The sequence below is a fragment of the Nelumbo lutea genome, chromosome 8, assembly GCF_056320005.1.
Source record: "Nelumbo lutea isolate HS-2025 chromosome 8, American lotus-T2T, whole genome shotgun sequence".
NCBI classification, from domain to species: domain Eukaryota; kingdom Viridiplantae; phylum Streptophyta; class Magnoliopsida; order Proteales; family Nelumbonaceae; genus Nelumbo; species Nelumbo lutea.
In genome coordinates, this window is record NC_142691.1 from 31,591,650 (window position 1) to 31,604,647 (window position 12,998).

At 35.3% G+C, this 12,998-nt stretch overlaps 1 long non-coding RNA gene across 1 annotated transcript; it reads right to left on the bottom strand.

The window, feature by feature from the left end:
* Positions 1-7,583: 7,583 nt before the first annotated feature.
* Positions 7,584-11,767, bottom strand: LOC148843701 (uncharacterized). The gene is made up of 5 exons (XR_016102882.1): positions 10,998-11,767; positions 10,186-10,303; positions 8,536-8,620; positions 8,355-8,409; positions 7,584-7,941 (listed from the first exon to the last, which is right to left on the bottom strand). It is a non-coding gene; the product is annotated as an uncharacterized LOC148843701 (long non-coding RNA).
* Positions 11,768-12,998: the final 1,231 nt, after the last annotated feature.

The window sequence follows — 12,998 nt, forward strand, 5'->3', positions numbered from 1 at the left end:
TATGACCTCATTTGTATTCTGAGCGTTGATGAATGAATTCATCCTTAGTGGTGCAAATGGGTCGGATTCTTACCTGGACCAAAAAATATGATCTGATCAAAAATTGGATAGGATTCAGATCACCCCTATCTGATTAGAGAAGATCTGGTCTGATATATATGTTATTTATTTATTTATATGAATATATAAGACATATATTTTATATATTTATACAAATATATATAGCATATATATGTTATTTATTTATTTATAAATATATTATTTATATTGCATTTTTGTAAATTTGTTATAATTTTTTATAAAAAATATGTATATATATGATGAAAGTAGTTGAAAAGATACTTGTATTTTTTGTTTTTCTTTTTTTTAAATTATTATATTTTATTTTTCTTTTAATAATTTATTAAATTTTTAAGAAATTTAAATTGGATTGGATCAAATCCAATCAGATTGGTCAAGTGATACATAGGAAAAATAAATTCTCCATGGACCCCACATAAATATGAGAAAAATACATGATATCTTTGTCAATGAAAACCAAAATTCCATTGACCAACTTTCTCCCTTCTCAAAATCCAAAAAATGTAAGGCCCTAAAAGATAATTAAATACAAATTGATTTGCATTTGAAACCAGTCTCTCTCTCTCTCTCTCTCTCTCTCTCTCTTGAATCCAAGAAAAGACAAATTCATTTATTAAGAAATTTAGGGTCCATTTGGTTCACAATCAGAATTGGAATTGGAATCGGAATCAAAATGGTCTATTCTTATAGTCTATTTGGTTCAAACAGGAATGAGAATGGGAGTGGGAATTGGAATCAACAGGAATGAGATTTCATTCCCAAGGGAGGGGCAGGAAAATAGACATTCCCTCAAATGGGGGAATGCTATTCTAGCAGGAATGGGAATGTGATTTTGATTCTACCCAACCAAACTGTTGGAATTGGAATAGCCCATTCCGATTCCGATTCCAAACCCCTATTCCTCCAAACCAAACGGGACCTTAGAACCACAATACAATTCATGGTCCTGAGAACAGCAGTCTGCAAAAAATTTGGGGAAGTTGACCAAGTTGAAACATTCCTAGAACAGCTCCTGTAATCAAGGAAATGGGATGCAACTTTCCTAGAACAAGAAGAGTGATTGACTTGTACAAGGGTGAGCCTGGCAAACAGCCTGTACCATTGGGCATAGAAAGTAAGTTTAAAAAAGAGGTCATTTACTAGAACACCCCCTATTGTTTCACCGATTTATTTAAATCTATCTTATAGTTTTTATTTTACTAAAACACCCCTATAGTTTGCAACCTATTTACTTAATCAACCTTTCATCAAGAAGTGTTTGTTTTGCCTTCTAAAATAGTAATATTATCATTTAAATGTAGTGGAAAATATTCAAGGGCATAGGTCCATAATTGTTTATTCCATATAAGTATTCCTAAAACTTCATATAAAAAATAAAATTGACAAAATATAGACAAATAGAGTAGTTTCTCATGTCTTACCAGGGAAAAAATTGGTATTTTCATTTTTATTTTCTTTTGCTTAAATTCATTAAAATGGACATTAGGGTCAAAATTATCATTTCCATTGTTATCTAATGAAAGGTCAATGAAGTAAACCAATTGCAAACTACAAGGGTGTATTTTAGTAAATCACAAACTATAGTGTAGGTTTTAGTAAATCTATGAAATTATATGGGATATTTTAGTATATGACCCAAAAAAAAAGGAAAAAAATAAATATAATTAACACAAAAAAGGAAAAGGGAAACATTTTCATTTTTTGGTATATATAATTTTTTTTTTGTATTCAGTGTCATGCACCATTAATAACTTCCCCCTTACCCCTTTTTCCCAAAGTACTAATTGCAGGGATTTGATTCCATGTCAATGCTGAAACAAACCAGCTAACACACCAACGAGTAAGCCCTAGGTTGTTTATATATATATATATATATATATATATATATATATATATATATATATTTATATATATATATGGTAACATACACATAAAAATTAAAAATAGTATATATATAATATGTGAGATCAGGCCACAATAACCCCGCCAAACCATCTTGATTTAGGTAGCCGCAGCAATGTCTTCACTTTATATGACTCACTTTATATGCCAAATAGCTGGTAGAAATGGTCAAGTTCTCAACATACAGCCAATTATACTCTAAGGACCATTGCCATCTTGAAAAACAGCATTCAGAAACAAGAAAAGCCTTTAATGGAGATCGTTTATATAGGAAAAAAAAGTACCTTCTAGAGAAGTTGAAGGGTGAGGGAATCCCTAAATCATCTCTTACAGTCGATCTCACTGCCTTTTGTGTGTGATTCTCTTCTAGAGAAGTTGGACATGTGTTTTTCTCTGTTCTTTTATCTTTGTTGGGACTTTAGATAGAAAACTTTTTATCTTTTTAAATTTGAGGTATACTCGCTTTTAGGCTATGTTCGGTTTGAAGGAAAATGTAGGGAAAGGAAGGGAAAAGTAAGTAAACCTTTACAAACCTTGTATTGGTTTCCTGTCTTTCCCTTCCTTTCCCTACCTTTTCCTTCAAACCAAACATAGCCTTGGGGGTGTTCTTTTTGTGGATTTTGAGAGGGGGGGGGGGGGGGAATTGGTAAATGGGATTTTGGTTCCCATTGATCAAGAATCCCATGTTCTTTATTCAGATTTATGTGGGGACCGGGGAAAGTTTATTTTCCTGGGTAACACTTACCTGGGTAAGTGATACACATTTCCTAAGTGGGTAAATAACTTTTCCACATAGGGGGAAAGTTGCCAACAATTGAATGGGAAAAAAACACCCCTTTTAATAATGAATTTTTATAGCTAAAATGGTCATTACCTTATTTATATGAGAAATAAAAAAACATGGATAAATGGGTAAATGCACTTACCCGGGTAAGTGTTTCCTAGGAAAAACTTATCCAAGTAACTGCATTTACCTGGGTAAGTAACTTACGGAAAAGTGAACGGGCCTTAATGGTAGATGATATGTGCACGCCTGTTTGGTTTTCTCAAAATATTTGAATGCTCAATGTGGTGACTTTGACATCAAGCATGGAAGTGTAATGTTGGCCAGGCTGGGCCGGGATGACCCACCAGCCTGGCACAAATTCCCCAAGAGAGAAGCCCAGTACGGTCCAAGGCCCGGGCCCAGTGAGCTGCAGACTGAGCCATGTGTCAATATGATCTTTTAAGAAAAATAGAAAAAAATGAAAAATTAAAGTAAATTAATAAAAAAGACTAAAAATTGAAAATATATATATGTTAAAATTTGATTACATATGAATGTATACAATTATTTATATATGAAATTGAAAAAAAAATTATAATATATATAATCGTTATTACAATTTGTCTCAAGATAATGAGCTAAGGAATTACAATTTTTAGATACATGCCTCACCATTACATTTAGACAGGTGTTCAGTAAGAATGTACAATCTCTAATAACGCTAGAGACTCTCCAAGTTAGATCCTTATCTTGGGATAACAGAAGATTGACTAGTGCCTTCTTATCAGATTCCACAATCACTTGGGTTTCTTCTTGGTTCTTGGCCATCTTAATGCCCTTGTAGATTGCCGGCGCTTCAATTTCTTCAGCAGTGCAGGTCTGGATATGTTGATTTTCTTTAGATGTGTCTGCCTTGTTTGTCACGTGCCAATACACCCATTCCAACACTGGTTTCTCCATCTACATTGTAGAAGATGGTATAGATGTTTTATTTGAATATTATATCCTAGGATTAAAAAAGATGGTATAGATGTTTTACTTGAATCTTATTATGATAATATGGAAGTTGATCCTGGAACAAAAAAGATGAAGTGAAAATTTTATTAATTGGAACGTATAGTATTTATGAATCACAAGCATTAGGATATAGGAGAATTTGTACAAACTCCACGATTGGAACCACTAGTTCTAATAGTGGATTAGATAAAATTTGGTCATTAATAAATAAAAGGCAACAATCAATTGCCATTTCATCAGCAATTCATTTACTGAGTTTGATTTTTATTTACAAGGTAGTTTAACAGATTTCCTTCCCTCTGAGGAATTATATAGTTTTCATATTTTAACTTGTTGAAAAGAATATCGAAAAAATTATCCAATGCTTACCACCATGGCACATGATCTATTAACCCTTCTGGTGTCTACAGTTCCATCAAATCCTTGTTTTAGTGTTGGTACTGGGGTACATATTAGATGTGAAGAGAAGTTGCATGAATGATGAAAACCTAGATATGTACATAGGGCTTGATGTAGATGAGAAACTACAAGATTAGGGAGGGCATGACACTTCAACTGATGGTGGCTCACCAAATGTAGATGATGCAAATCAAGATCAAGGAGATGGGAGAGGTGGAACTTGAAGTCGAAGAAAATATTGAAGTTAATATTTTTTGTATGTTCAATAATTATACAATATTTTAAAATTATTGTAAATTTTGTTTATCAATTTAATTTAGAAGTTATTTCTGATTTTTTCAATGCCACTATAATTTTTTATTTTCAATTTTATTATATTATGTTATTCTAATTCCATTTTAATTTTTTTCAAATTAATTCTATTACTTCATATAAGATCAATTATATGCATTAAACTCAAATTAAATAAAATTTTTGGATTGTTTTCACTTTGCTGTCTATTTTCTATTTTGTTAAGTATTTTTTCTGTTATTTTTTTTTCAAAATGTTTGTCATTTTTACTTGGCAAAAGAAAAAAAAAAGTGGAAATACCTAGAAAAAACTTTTAAAAAGGTCCAAGCCTATGGTTTGGCCAGGCCCAAGCCTGTGACATGACATGGCACGGGCCATCTTGGCTTGTGTCTTGGGCCGTGAAGAGGGGTCCGGGCCAAGTAGGCATGACCCACTTTCGCCCCGATTGCCACCACCACAAAACCCACTACAATGTGGGCTACTCGCAAAAGTAGGCCATGTCGGCACATATCACACCTCTATAGGATGGTAAGGTCTCAAATACATAAGCATTTAGACATTTATTGGGCTGATCCACCAAAGTCCATAATAGATATGTGTGAATTGGCCATATGGGCTGTTCACTTTTAAGTGGCCCACCCCACCCAGTTAAATGCAAGTGCATGGATTTAAGTTGCTTTTCTCATTAGTTGTGGGTCCCATGCTAATTAGGAGTTAATTAGGCTGTTCACTTTTATTATCTTAAGGAATAATTGGATGCTAGAAGTTAATTAGGAGTTTTAATAAAATGGCCTAATCAAACTACCAATAAGAAAGTCAAAGTGGGTTACTAGATTTGATTAGGATACTTAACTAGAAAAGTTTTCTCTCCAAGATTATCTTAAGCATGTTAGGAAACATATATAGATTAGGCGAGCACTTTTTCAGTCTCCCTTGAGACCAATAAAGGGTACATCAAATCATGCATTCTTCTCCACTACGTATAAATACAAATTTGTAGAGTATAAAACATTATATTTTATATTATTTTGTATGTATTTATACTGTATATATTTGTATTTGTGCTTCTTCCAAACTGAGACTAGGGTTTTTGTCCCCATTGAGCCAGATCCATTATGCATCCAATCTACCTTTGTTCTAGAAGTATTTTGGGTGACAAAGATAACCCAAATTCGTGATAAATACACTACCTTTGCTATTGGAAATTTTAGAGATCAATTGAAGCTGAATACCCAAGGTTGTGCCATATTCAACTTGTTTTTGTCTTGCTTGCGAAGATCAAAGCTTGGGTGTGAAATGCATTTCGATTTCTGCATTTGTGGGCATCAAATATCATGTACTACACTCATCTAGCATCCAAAGATTTGTTCTTTTATGGTCTAATAGACTCAAACAACCAAGAGGGAAATTGGTTCTCTTATGTGATTTTAGCATTAGCGTTTGTAAGAAGCAAGTTGCAAAAGTATTCGAAGAAAGAAGCAAGTTGCAAGATGTAGAGTTGCAGTTACCTTGGCATTAAAAAGCTTATTGCCAAAAACAAAACATCCCTCACTAATCTTGGGAGTTATGTGATAAACCCAGAAGGTTGTTGCACACTCCTAAGAAAAATCCCAAGTTCCTGGATTGACTTAGTCACCTAACTATTTGTTGAAGTTCTGTTATTTCAGTTTCTGTTATCTATTATGATTTGAATTTGTCAAGGTCAGAGCTAATCATTAGGAAAGTTGTTACATTTTGTTTCCTAAAATTCAGATCAGTTAGCTAGTAATTAGGAAAGTTGTTACATGAATTTGTTTTGAATTTGTTTCCTAGAGTTCAGGTCAGTTATCTAACAATTAGAAGTAAGTTGTTACAAGAACTAGTATTTATGTAACCACTCTAGCTGAAATGGACAAACTGAATTATTCTCTCTCAATTGGTCCATCTTTTACCAAAAGAAAGTATTATTTTCTGGTTGCCTTGAATCTGATTGGGACCTAACATTATGCCAATTAGGAGAATGTGGCAATTGCAAAAAAAAAACACTAGAAAGTGGATTCATAAAATTAAATTTAAAACATTAAACACCTTAACAAAGAAAAAAGAAAATAAAAAGAAGAAAGAGGAGCCTTGGGTCCACATGTGCAACATGGCACAGTGAGCGAACATGCGCATGCAAGCCCATCCCATCCCAACCTAGCACGTATGTACAATGGTTAAGGTGCATTCTCTTCACAAGTCTCATGAGACATAAACCAAGTGCACTAAACAATAGATAAACCCAATAAGAGTTCTTTTCTTAGTTCATAATCTACATTCACACATCTCAAACATGATTGCTGCCTCCACAATACCATCCCATCAAATAGGGGTGTCAATTGGACTGGATTTGGTCCAATCCAATCCAGTCCAATGTAAGTCCATCATAAATGGACCAGGTCCAATCCAATCCAATGAATGTTTTAGACCAATTTGGATCGATCCAATTCAATATCTAGACTGTCCAATTTGTTCAAATTCATTTTAATTTAGATTGGCCTAATCCAACCCAATCCAATATAAATTTGTTACGGACGGATCAGTTCAAATCCAATCTAATAAAAATTTTGGACCGGATTAGTCCAGTCCAATATGTCTTGTTGGTCCATCCAATCCGTCCAAAATAATTTTGGACTGGATAGGGTCCAATCCAAAACCAATCCATTTACACCCTTACCATCAAAGGAAACATGTTTGAGATGTGCAGCTATAGATCATATTGGAAGCAATAATGTTGGTGGTGTCTCGTGGATAGTAGATCTGGACTCCTGGGTCTAGGGACACAGGACCCATAATGCCATCTGTCATAAAGTACCAGTACCCACCATTGAACGGTTCTCGTGGTGTCTCGTGGATAGTAGATCTGGACTCCTGAGTCTAGGGACACAGGACCCATAATGCCATCTGTCATAAAGTACCAGCACCCACCATTGAACGGTTCTCGTCTAGGAGAAGTGATCAAGTAGGCCAAAAATCAGTTTAAATTCTTATCCAAAATGGCAAAAGACTATGCGGCTTTCGTAGGATCGTGCTAAGCACGGGCGAATAATACTGAATAATTGAAAGAGTAAAAAAATGAAGAAAATTAATAGCAAATGGCAATTACATCTTTAGGCAATCCCAGTTCTTGATTCTTAGTAATAGAAACAATACAGAATAAAGAGAAATTAGTTTATATATAAAGAGGTGTTCCTTTAATAACATCAATACAAATTTTTGAAGGATAAAGAAGATTGTTTAGTGGAAAAAGAAGAAAGATTTACAATTAGGAGATGTGATGTCTACTAAATAGCGAATAACTCCTATGATTTCAAAAATTAATGTTTGCCCATCTGGTTGACCATTTCTTGCTTGGTTACTTGGTGTTTTACTTTCTCAATCCCACACTTGACCTAGACTATGGATCCCTTCTTCCATGGCTCCACCAATCTGTTGCTAGCAACAATTCCCGGGTGCAAGTTGTTCTCCTGGATAAAATAAAGGATATATTATTTTGTGTTGAAAAATTAAAAAAGGATATAGAAATTTTGGGGCCCGACATTTTTTTGTAGATGATTAAAAGCCAAATAGAAAACACAAATTTTGTATCAAATATCGTATAAAATTAACTTCATCCATATTAGATTAATTCCCAACTAAAAAAGAACTCTCTTCTAAGCTCCGCTTATGCTTCCAAAATATAACATAACACAACAGGCTAGGAAAAAAGCATAGATACAACTAAGAAGAATAAGGATATTATCCAACATAAAATAACTTTTCCTTTGAACTTAACCTTCTATAATATAAAGAAACCAAATGAATGAGTCCAAAGGATAAAAGGCAATACAAATAAGAAGCCTTAAATAACAGAACAATGTAACTTTTCCTCTGAAATTACCTTTTCGGGGCATTCATAATCTCATAGTAGAAGACGGAGAAGCTGAGGATGAGACCTACACAGATGGAATGAATTGAGGGAATATTTATAATTTTATATTTGTTGTTTGAAGCAGCCTGATAAATGACAAATAGAAAGCCAAAAAAATGAAATATTCAAAGATTATAAGACAAGAATTTACAAGGTAATAAATGAAATCCCTATGAGGGAGAAGAAAGAACCAGGTAACCATTCAATGACTGTTTAGTAGATCTAATTTCATAGACCTGCAAGATAAACAATTAATCATGTTAGAGAGAGTGATAGGCAAGGAGAATAAGCTTATCCGGATTCAATAGGAGAAGGAAGAAATATGAGAAGTTGGTTATGCCATGAATTTATTTAGGAGTAGAAGCATTAGTTGAATTGAATTAATTAATGCTTGAAGTTTTGATAGATTTATTTTTCTATAATGTTGCTTAATTGTAAAAGTCATTCTCAGATAGGTATGTGATTTCTTCATCTTCTCTTCTAACACCAAAAGAAAGAAAAAGCTCAATCTCATCTTCTTCCTTATTGTCTATGACTATTTAATTACTCTCTCTCTCTCTCTCTCTGCAATCTATAGAGCATAATGCGGAGATACAACCTATCATTTAATGTTTTAGATAATGAAATTATAGAACAAAGCCAATCAAAACAAATAATGAGCTGTTCATCAAAGATATCTTACATAGTTTTTAACTTTTCAAGTCTTTATAATTATAAGAGGTTTTGTTTTATACATCTACAGTCTATTTGTAGGTGCACAGATCTTTCTGTAAACAGGCAACCATCTCAATATAGAAGGAGATTCCTAAGTTCAAAAGAAGCCTAATTGCCAGTTCATTTCTTGAAAACCAAATCGATAAATGTGCATAAAGTTTTATAAATGGAAATGCATTCGATATGATAAATAAGGTGATCATTAAACTATGGATATGTATCAAGTCTTGGCATCTCAAACGGAACAAGAAAACATAATATATACAAATGCATATGTCACAGAGAACATAAAAGCCATACACACTTGTGGCTAGCAGGCACTCAAGGGGGTGAAAATCTATGCAGGTAATTTGTCCTTTGTGGAATGTAAATGTAGAAGCTTTCCAGCTGTTAGACCTGTTTAGATAGTTTTAGAAGTTGTTATTTATAGTTTTATTTATTTATTTATTTTTGGGGGTTAGGGGGAGGGGGAGGGGGAGGGGTATATCAATGGCTTTATGGTTACCTTCACAACATCATCTAGTCCACCAGAAACAACCCAACATCCATCAGGAGTGAATCTAATGGTACTAATTCCTCGAGTGTGGCCCTTGTATGTGTGGATGCATCCCTTCTTTCTAATGTCCCAGATCTTTAGATTAGCATTCACAAGAACCAGATGCAAAGAACTAACCAAATGGATGGAATTCAATGGCAGTGCAATTAATTCTATGTCCGGTAAGGGTGCGAGCGACTACACTTCAACAAGAATCATAAAACAAATTAGAAAATGCCAAAAATTCTCCAAATACAAGCTTTAGTTTAAAAAGTAAAGGAATTGCTATGTGAAGGTCCTAATCAACAAAATTAATGAGTCAGACTTGGGATGCAAGCAATTAACCAAGCCCAACTGAGACCAAACAACAGGATTATTTTCAGGTGCTTCCTTGAGTCATTAATGCATTCCATTACAGTGCATGTGTCGTGAGTTCCAATTTTCAGGTGCCATATCTTGGTACTTAAACTACTTAACAAGTTGTGCCACCAACTGTTTAGCAAGTTTTCTTCAACTTAAAACAATCAATGAAGTGAAAAGAATATTACTTACTCTTTGCTTCCTCCAAATCCCACAGCTTTATTGCACCAGTAGAAGCTCCTGTAACCACCAAAACCTCTGTTGAATCAAAAGCTACACATTCAACTGGATTTGTGTGACCAGACATGCTCTGCATATTTACACAAAAAAAGAAGAGTGATATCCTGTCACAGTACATAATGGTGTACCTAAACGTTGGGTCTCCTTGCCAAATTAGATAAAGTTGCAGACAATGAGAAGTTATAGGACTAGCATTAACATAAAATTAAAAAGAAAAAATAAGTGGAGCTGATAAAAAAAAAAAGAAAATAATGGCAAGTTTTAGTCCCTGAAAGAATTATCCTTTGGCTAATTAAACTGTGTCTATTTCAAGTCGGTTTGATGGAACCAAAACTACAAAGCAAGATATATAAAAAAAATGAAAGCCACCTTGCTAAACCAAGTAATATTCTCTTCGTGTTAAAATCTTAACTAACACAAACCCAAAGTTTAGACAAAGGCATCTGGCGTGGTTGCGAAAGCCAAAAACAAAGAGCAGTCATGGGGTGGATTTAAGAGCTCTGCCTCTAAAAGCAAGACTTGATTCAGAGAGTCTGTTTCTGTTGAGGATCGAACCAGATGGGGGGCCCACATCAGGATGACTTAACACATAGTGGTAATGTGGCAATTGATACAGCATGAGACCATTAGAAACAATCGAGACAACCATGTCTCACCATCGCATCTTTTTGTTATGAATTCTATTATGATTTTCTTCCTGCTGTTTTTACTTTTTCAGACATCGTTGTAACGGCCATCGGCCTATTTAAACACCTGTGGATTACCTTAAGAATCATCGATCATTATCTTAATTTTCCCGGTTTCCTTCTATAGGATAGCCGTGCTCTGTCACCATAGCTCGGGGGAATGCCGCCCTCTCAGCTTGCCAGTGAGAGGAGGTTCGCAGCATTCTGGTATCAGACCAGGTTGGACCTCTTCGGACGATAATGGCAGATGTTGATGAAAGGTTGAGCAGTGTTGAGAGGAGACAGGATGAGATGCAACACACCCTGACTGAAATACTGGAAAGGCTGAATCAATTATCACCTACAATCGGAGGGAGAGAAGAAAACAACCGCCGACCATACCATGCTGGTACCAGCTCTCAGGGAGCAGAAGGAGGACCAGGTGTCCCATGGGAGCCTGGTGGGGTTACAGAGAACAGTGAAGCTGGATCTTCCGAAGTTTAATGGAAGAAACCTCAATGGCTGGCTGCTGTTGATCCAGCAATACCTGGAATTGAACGAAATTCCTGAAGAAGAAGATGTAGGGATTGTTGAAGAAACTAAGGAAGACGATGAGGAAACTCCTGAAATCTCACTTCATGCTGTCGCTGGATTCAACTCACCCCAACCCATGAGGGTTTAGGGTTGGGTAAACTAGCAGCCGGTATCCATATTGATTGATATGCTTCATGCTGTCGTTGGATTCAACTCACCCCAACCCATGAGGGTTTAGGGTTGGGTAAACTAGCAGCCGGTATCCATATTGATTGATATGGGATAACCCATAACTTCCTAGATCCCCGAGTAGTAGAACAAGCTAGGGTACCAATATCTAGAGAAACCCAATTCAATGTGTTGAGAAAGTTTAGGCAAGGGTGTTTTTAGTCTTTACTTCTTTTCCGTACTATTTTTGTATTTTGGTGCTCAAGTAAGGACCTCTTTGTAATTTCTTGTTTCAAAATATAAAATGCTTTTTGAGGGTGTGAACAGTAACAAGAACACACTATTGGACACATTCCTCTTTTCTTCTCCTTTCTCTTTTATTATCTTTTATCAAAATAGTGTAGAACCACATATTTTGCAAGTAGTAAAAGAAGTAATGTTACTTTTCATTTGATTCATACTCATGTTTGGGGCCCATATGCTATCCCTTGCATGGGTGGATATAAATGCTTTATGCTCTTTATTGATGACTACAGTCAGTTACATTGCTCTACTTGATGAAAAGTCGAGATGAAATTTCTATGGTGGTTCAAAACTTCATGAATATGGTAGAGACACAGTTTGAGAAAAGAGTTAAGATAATAAGACCTGACAATGCCAATGAATAGTTTGAACACCATTTGCATAGATTTCTTGAAGATCGGGGCATTATTCACCAGAGTTCATGTAGTCATACTCCACAACAAAATAGGGTAGCTGAAAGGAAGAATAGGCATGTGGTTGAAGTTTCTCGAGGTTTACTGTTTCAGACTCATGTTCCCACCCATTTCTAGGTTGATGCTGTTAAGACATTTGTGTATCTCATCAACAGACTTCCTTCAAGGACCCTTAATCTTCAGTCTCCTCATCAACTTCTCTTTCCTAATGAACCTCTTTTCAATTTCCCCCTTAAAATCTTTGATTGTGTTTGTTTTGTTCATGATATGAGTCCTTTCCGGCGTAAGTTTGATCCTAAGTCAGTTAAATGTGTTTTCCTTGGTTACCCTTCTAGAGTCCTCCTCCTTTCTCCAGTCATCCCATCATTCTCTTCAGGGGAAGAATGCAAGTGAAGATTAGACTCCCTTTTGCCTTCCTGTCCCTATCTCTTTTGTTCCTCCTTCTCCTCCCTCTCTTCCCTGTAACGATGGTATTCCTTCTCTTCCTCCTCCTCCTCCTATGTATCAACCTCGGTCCTAGCAGCAATTTTTCATCAGGCGCAGTAAGAGGGTGGCTCCTGAAGTAGAATGCCCATCACAATCTGATCTCCTAGACTCAGGTAATCTTGAACCTCCTGATAATTCTATTATTATTACTGACCTTGATCTTCCTATTGCCATTTGAAAAGGGAAGATGGCATGC